Raw genomic sequence first — 9,250 nt, forward strand, 5'->3', positions numbered from 1 at the left:
GATACCTCCATATAGTAAATAACCATTAATTCTTGTTAACATTAGTATGATTACAAATTTAAAGACATTACATAAAAATATCATATTATCAAAATGGATAATCTTTCATGCTTTAATTGTCATGATGAAAAGGATTGAAGGATTGTACTTCATCTTTTATGGGACATTTGTGACAATTATGCCCCTCTATTTTACATAAGCCACATCGAACCCTAACGCTTGGTTCCTTCAAATCCATTTCATTCCTTATCCTTGATGATCTAAGACGCCCCTTATCCATCATCGAAGTTTGGTTAGGGTAGAAAATAGGAAAATCAGGATACGACCAATAAGATTCATGTGGAATGGGATTAAATTCAAGAGCATAACTGTTGGCATAGGCATCCATCCTATAGTATTTTTCAACAAATTACCAACTATTAATCCTCATATGAGCACAAACAGCTAGCACATGTGAGCATGGAATGCCAAATGATTGTCACTTATTACAACTACATGTATCTTTATTCAACTTAACAACTTGTTTGTTATGTCCTTTATCCATATGAAACCCATGGAGAGTAGTAATTACTTCAAATGTTTGATGAATTTGATGAAAAATAGTCACAATATGTCCACTAGCTTTAACTTTAACTCTTCTAAATTTATCAATTACATACGCAGCATACACATTTCCAACTGTCATTCTAGCATGTATCTCTACTCTACGAGTCTTAAAGTATGACACACATCGATAAAAAGTTATTTGAACAAGTGTAGTGATAGGTAACATTCGCGCTCCCTTAAGCACCTCATTTATGTATTCAGCAATATTTGTGGTCATCCACCCCTACCGATATCCTAGATCATATGCTTGAGTCCATTTTTTAGTGTCTAACTTTAAAAACCAATCCACACTTTTTTCATCTAATTGTTTTAACTCCTCCATTTATCTCTCATACTTTTGCAGTTGATATTGAGATCCAGCTCTATACGCCAACTCTTTTAAGACCTTATTCTTAAATTTGTCATTAAAATTGCTCACTACATGTCTAAGACAATATCGATGTTGCGCATGAGGGGGGCTCCATCCAACTGATGGATTTTTAACAACAACATTTATTCCTGTATGGTGAACTGAAATTAGGCATATCCCTTCTCTTTGAGTGACGTGATGCCTTAATGCAATAAGAAATCAAGACCAACTATCATGTGATTCTTCTCAACAATTGCAAATGCAAGGGGAAATATATGACCATTTGCATCAATTGAAGTAGCAATTAAAAGCTTCCCCATGTATTTTCCATATAAGAATGTACCATTAATTTGTATAATTGGTCTGCAATGCTTGAACCCTTCAACACTTGACCCAAATGTCCAAAAAACACGCATAAAATGTGCGTTCCCATAAATCCCTCTTAAAGGTATTGTTTTCCAAACAATCTTTGTTCTAGGATTAGTTAGCTTAAGAATGTTCATCCACTTCAGCAATGCTTGATAAGATTCATCCCAATCACCAAAAAATCTAAGCATTGTTTTTCTCTTAGCTTCCCAAATTCTCCTATAATGGACATCATATCCAAATTTATCCTTCACTTTCTAATTTAATGTAGCAATACAAGTGGTGTGATCCCTTTGAACTACATTTTGGATCTCTCTTGCAATCAATGAAGATTCCAATTGAGAGTGGTCTTGTGATAATTTAGGATAAACACAAGTATGAAGACCTGCTTAGTTGGTTATCTCAAACATTTCATGGCTTTTACAACGACATGCACGAAGCCTCCAATTACATCCTTCCTGCCACTTCTTACATCTCACTGCCCACAATTGTGGTTCTAATTCACAAACAACCAAATGTTGATTCCAACATATTGCATAACATTTTACAGCATAATGCAAGTCTTCTTTACTCTCAAATTTCAATCCTTTAAACAACTCATTGGATTCATTCCATAATCTGGTACGTGATGTGAGAGGCTCAGCAATCATGTTATTGATTGCATCCCAATTCAATTGTTTGAACATTGGGGAAGGCATAATATGTTCACCATCATCTAAAGAAGCCTTATTTCTTAGAGGTTCATCATCATAATTATTCTCATTAATCTCGTCTTCATCATAAAATTCAACATCATCATTTTCATTTATAAATGGGATGTCAACATAGTTGTTTGTCACTATCATAACCGACTGAGTCACTACTGCCAAATTCCCCCTTATTTCATCATTTTGTGCCAAATTCCCATCCATATCATCAATGTGCACTACCAAATTCCCCTTTGTTAGTACTTCCACATCATGACCCATAATTTCATAATCAGATGATGGACTTAGCCTAGATGAATGATCCCTTGGACGTGTCTACAGGTACATTTCAATAGTATTTAATGGTGGGATTTGTGCTACAGCATGAAACATTAACCTTACATCATCATCATCTTTAATTGGTAATTGTATATAGTTAATGTTCCCATTTCCAATTGGCATAAGAATTGGATATCGAAATATCATGGATAACATCGTATGAGTGTGATCAATCAACATAACATGACACAACTTATCCTCCAACTCATCATATTTTATCAAATTGTTCACTAAAACACCTTTTTGAGGAGGACAATTGTAACACGCCCCATTTGGGCCATCAATTATTTCACCATCCTTGTAACACACAATTGTAATCAACTATCCATTCAAATACCTAAAAATAATCAAATAAAAGATATATAAGATTGAATTGATAATAACTAAGAAAAAAATAAGAATAGTAACAATGATGATAATAATAATAATAATAGTAGTAATAATAATAACACTAATAATAATACCAATAATAATAGTAATAATAATAATAAATTATCCACAATTGCCAAGTAATATAAATATCTAAACATGTCCTAAAAAGGAAGTTTGGAAAATTATTCATATGATTACTAATAAAAACAAATTTAAGCAAATTTCAATTAAATAACTTTTTCATTATTATTAGCATTAGTAGAACTAAATTTATTTTTATTAATATTATAACTATTATTATAATTATTTTAATTAATAGTAATAATAATAATAATTCAAAAACTCAATAAGTAACAATAATGAGAAGTTGATTGTGTTCAAGATGATAAATTCATGTGATAACACAAAATTGTGAAGCATCTATCAAATAAATTAATAAAGGGAATTGTCATAGCACCATTCTAACACTAATATCGATAAAACTAAAAAAACTGCAAAGAAAAAACAAACCAAAGGACAAAAAGGCATTAAAGATACTTCAACCACCAAAAAAACTCAACAGCAACCAACCAAACCAAAAAAAGTTACTAACACAAACAAAACCCACAATCTATAACTTAAAAATCTTCATTTATCATGATCCTCAAATTCAAGATAAGCATTTATCCATGTTCAGTCAGGGTAAAGGAAAAAAAAAAAGGAAAGGCTTCAATAATTATAGTAAAATTATGGGTTATCACTCGTTAAGATTCACGGCCACGAGAGCATAGCTCATTTGTGATCCACAAAAGTTTCTAAGACGGAAAAATAGTTGTAGTGGCTGGCACTCACGTTCTGCTTGGCTCATAGTTCAAAGTCACAATATCGGTCATTGACTCGGAAGGTCCCGAGACACATCGGTCTCGAAACAATATCGGGTGATACGCAAAAAAATTCTAATTTAAAAGCTCAAAATAATTTTAAAAAATTATGAAAATTATTAAAAATAAATAAATACAAATAAGTAGCATAAAAATTTAATAAAATAAACTTCTATTATATTCAAATTATTCAAATTATAATAAAAGCATACTTTTGGGATGATTTATAATAATATTAAAAATCTCTAAAAATATTTTAATTTAATCACTTAATAATAACTGTTTCTTATTGAAGATGAAAATAATAAAAAGTAATTTTTTATATAAAAAATGTTTAAATTAAATATTTTGAATTTTTTAAAATATTTTCAATTATTAAAAAAATAAAACCATGATTCATCTTTAAAAAAATAAATAAAATTTTTCTTATAAAATAGATTCACTAATTTTAATTTTTATATAAATATTCATTTCCTATTTATTTTATATAAGCCTAATATTCATTATTCATTTTTTATCATTATAATTTCATCAAATTATTTAAAACCCAAATCCCCACCAAATACTCATTATCTACTTAAAAAAAAAAATACATATTATTTAAAACCCAAATCCCCAATTCTGTTAGATACCCATAACCCCCATCCACCGATCAAACACCAATCTCTCTCAAGATACCCATTTCTCCTCTAAACCCACAACTCTCTATATTTCTCTACAAAATACCACAACTCGTTGTTTCTTTTCACAATACCCATTTTTGAAGAATGTTTAGACCAAAGACAAAATATCTTTATGAAGATATAGAATGATGAAAATGTAAATAGGGATGAAGATGCAAATAGAGATGAAGATGCAGGGTTCGAACTCTCTATATTTTTCATTTTCATGAGTTTTGATCATCTCCTCTCCTCCACCATTTCTACTCCAATATTACATTTTTTTCTTATTACCAATTACCCAAATAGCTTAGTTTCAACATGATGTTAGAGTTGTCTCAAAGTTTCCATGGGATTCACTCTGAGACTGTTCATTTATCTTCAATTCAACCAGGTTTGTTCATGAGCTGATAAAATATCCAACTCAGGTATCGGTCTAATACCGGCCATGGTCGAGGTGGATACGACTCAGTCGAGTCATACCAGTCTTGATCGAGATTTTGAACCCTGGTTTGGCTGCATGGAAAATGTTGGAAACTAAAGGAAAAAAAAAAGAAAAATAGTAAAGTTTAACATTTTGCTTGTTCTTTAGTTGCAGTAGAAACTACAAAGCAAACTATCGTGTAGAAGTATTTTCAATTCTTTTATTTTATTCAAATTTTCTCTACAAACAAACAGAGCATGGGTTTTTAGTCTACTCGGTTTCACTATAAAAAAAAAATTAAAACTTTATTTTTTTTCAACTTTCCCACACTTTCTCGATAACCAAACACAACCACATCATCAAACATAACCACAAAACTTATAGAAAACACTTGGGGCAATGATGTCTCGGATTTGCACTTCACCTCCTTCCTATCAGTGTTGATGCAAGGAACTTCACTCCATGGTGAGCCGACAGGAAAATGGGAAAATGGGTTTTCAAGCAGAGAAAAAAATGGGTTTTGACACCAAAAAAAATGGGTTGGTGAAATGGGTTTTCATTTCTCTTCAAATATAAAATGCTATTTTTTTTTTCCATTTTCAATCCTATGTGTTCAAAAGTGTCGTAAAATTGGAATTATTTTCTAATCTACAGCATTTTAAAAAATAATTTCCCCATTAGTCGTACATTTATCAAAAATCTCATTGTTGGCTACCACAAATTGAGGCAAACTACATAAAAATACAAACAAAATAATTGTTTATGTTGTAATTTCCACTAGGGGAGGAAGAGTGGTTGCAATATACAAATGGACTAACATGCTCAACTTTAACATGCTACCAAACAAAATGTCCGACAACAAACTAAATGATATCATGCTTTAAACCAGACCACCTATAAAACTGTCTCAAATCTAATACATTTTAGTTTCGTTAGATGGACTACAAACTTAGAGATGTAAGTTTCCTCAAAAGTTCCTTCTTGAGATTTCCAACACAGGGCACATACAAACAAGTTCTAAATTTCAATACTCCAACATCTGAAAGTATAAAGTTTGATTTAATCCATTTCTTAACACCATCTATAATTTGAACAACCTATGGATCATCACTTTGTAAGGACTTGATCCTCTTAAAAAAAAATTGTTGAACCATAAGAGGAGAAAATAAATTTCTAAACTTTGAAACTTTAAATTGAACTTACAATCTCTTTAATTCAAATAGCATATGTGGTTATCTCACCCTCAAGGCTGCTAAAGAACCAGAAGACTTCCTAATTAAAGCATCTACAGTAACATTTGCCTTACAAAGATGATACAAAATAAAACAATTAAAATCCTTGAGGAGTTCAAGCCACCTTTTTGTCTCATATCCAATTTCTTTTTAGAAAGAAAATATTTCAAGCTTTTATGGTTAGTGTAAATCTCACATTTCTCAACATATAGATGGTTTCTCCATATCTTAAGAGCACAAGTCACTTCTGCTAATTTCAAATCATGAGTAGGATATTTTATCTCATAGGGGTTTTTGTTATCTAGAAGCATAAGCTATAATTTTTCCATTCTGCATATGCACATAACTAAGCCCTTGATACAAAGCAATATTAGTATAAATAACATAACCTCCAAAACATGAGAGGATTGGTAACACTAAGACATCACCAATCTACTTTTCAGCTCTTGGAAGCTTTTCTCACAATCATCATACCACACAAACTTAGTCTTCATAAAATGTTTGTAGTAACTAGTCAAACCTAAAAAACTCTTATCCTCAATTACTAAGTTAGGCCTTATTCAACTAACAATCACCTCGATTTTATCTGGGTATTCCATCCTTAGAAATTACATAGCTAATAAAGGGGACTTTATTCAACCAAAATTCATATTTCTTAAGCTTAACATATAGTTAATTGTACCTCAAAGTTTGCAAAACAATTGTTAGATGTTGCTCATTCTCCTCACTAATTTGAAAATGGTTTGTAGGTCTAGTTGTGTCTTTTATTGATGATATGAATGAGAATGCAACACTAATCTCTCCTTAGCAATAAAATTTGTCTCATGGAATACCAATTAGCTCCTAATAGCTTAATATAGTTGTTAGGTCATCTCTACAAGGATTTGATGTTAAGATCTTAAAAACTCCTTTCCAATTATGAGAATTAGGAAGTTGTGAAATCATTAAACTCAAGTCTAATCAAACGCTAAGCGAGATATTAAAATGTGATTTGTGAAGTAATTTTGATGAAAAAATGCTTACCAAAACAAAAATCTACATATTACCAAGGCACATTTGAAAATAATCATGTTAAAATAGATATCTTCGCTTAGATAGGACCAAAATTAAAGCAATTGACTTTGCACTTACAAACTTTGGGTTATTCTCTAATCTAAAGCCCTAGATCATCAACCTTAGTGTGTGTAATCATAAAGTCACCTATAATTGATCTAATATAAATCATAATGAATCTAATTTCTTAAAAAGCATTCAAAATGTCAACTAAGTATAAACTATACTAAAATTATGATAGAGTTCAAGAGAGCTTCTTCAATTGTAAACGAAAACTTACAAATCTTACAATTGAAAAGTTAATCTCTTTGAGTGTCAATTCATGAACGATCTCACTTTTATCACTCATTCTCCCAAAGTAAAAAAGAGTTGGTCATAGATCATGGTGAATGAAAGCTCACCATGTTTGGTAGCTAAAAAAGTAAGAAAATATGAGAAGAGTAGAGAGACAAGAGAGGAAAAACCTAGAGTTCAAAAATGATCTCTAAATTCAATGATTTTGTTAAAGTCTAAAAGGATTTTATTTTCTAACCAACAAACAACCTATTTATATTATATTATATATCAAGTAGCCCAATAGGATCGTGCCACATACTTAAAACTACTCTAAAATAAAATCAAAATTGAATATTTACATACATCATATATATTATAACCATAGAAAAATAGTAAAAATCAAGAGTTTGATGGTTGATGTTGAAATTTTAAGACAAGAACTATAAAATTCAATACATTTCAACAAAACATTAACACATCTCTTAGGTCATCAATATCAATTCCCATATGGATATAAGTCATTACACTTTTTGCATGTTAATCGTTTTATCAAACATGTGCCAAAAGTTGCATGTTATATCAAAATGATGAAATCTTCCAACGTGGTAGTTATTAGCCTTTGTCAATTAAATTATTGGGTGATCTAATATCCATTTAAGCTTTGGGATACATGCATCTAAGATCCTAAGGGTGTGTTAGAAATTATACTTAGGGTTTTTGAATAATCTCAAATCTAAATCATTTCATAATAAAGAACTTGACACCTCACAATCTTCCACCCGATGGTTCTTTTCAGATGTTAGGGTCTGTAAGGATGGAGGCTAAGGCTCTCTCTATATATATAGAAGACAGAAAGAATGGCTAAAAGATACAAGCCTTAAACCCTAAGGGGGTTTTTATAGGCTTACCTATAAGCTTAAGTGACTTGAGTCCATCTTGGTCTTAAGTCACTTAATCTTCCCACTGAATCTTAATTAATTAATTAGTCATATTAGGCTTCAATTAATTAATTAGTCCAATCTGAAAATACTATTCATAAGCTCTTGTGTAACCTTGCATTTTTACCAAAATACCCTTATGCACATTTATGAATAAGAAACTCATCTATCTCTTAAATTGTTATAAAATCCTGGATTGTTCCATTCCCAAGCCTTGGATCGTTAAGGTGCATGAAATCTTATCCTAGGCTCTCTGGATCTATCACATAACGGAAACAATGACATTTAAAATATATATATATATATATATATATATATATATAAACAAACCATAGATCTAGATAATAGTGTCATACCTGTGATCCAGATATTCCTTAATAGATTCCAATCAGTGTAGAATTCTTAATAGGTGTAGAAGATCTCATAAACTCAGTCATCTCCCACTCAATGACTCCTTAACTTTAGGCATTGAGATGGTAGAGATCTCAGGGTTGGATGCTAAGGTTCTCTCTCTAGGCTGAAGGGAGAGAATGACAAGATTGAAGCCCTAACCCCTAAGAGGGATATTTATAAGCCTCCTACTGAGCTTAAGTGACTTGAGTGCACTCTAGGGTTGAATCACTTGATCTAGCCCTAAAAAGGTTGCTAATTACTTAATTAACATAATAAAACTCTAATTAATCAATTAGTTCAATTTAGAAATATCCTCGCTTACCCCTATGTAACCTTACGTAATTACCAAAACGTCCTAATACACATGACTAAACTAAAAACCTATTCAACCCTCATAAATTGTGTCATCAATGAATATGAGATCGAACAAGGACCACTACGACCCATAGGACGGTACCAACTGCCTCAAAGTTCAATTCTGAAGTTAACTCAATATCTCACTATAAAAAGTCAATTGTACAATAGTACCTTATGTATATTACAACAAGACACCAAGTGCTCAGGTCTGTGGCCTACTATCCACTATATACAATCTCCCCATGAACTGGTCATCCATAGTCTAACAAAGTGAAAGCTATCAACCTTTTAAAACTACCTCCACAATCCTTAAGTTACTGATTCTCCTATTATGTTATCA

This window comes from Vitis vinifera, chromosome 14 (assembly GCF_030704535.1).
Source record: "Vitis vinifera cultivar Pinot Noir 40024 chromosome 14, ASM3070453v1".
In the NCBI taxonomy this organism is placed as follows: domain Eukaryota; kingdom Viridiplantae; phylum Streptophyta; class Magnoliopsida; order Vitales; family Vitaceae; genus Vitis; species Vitis vinifera.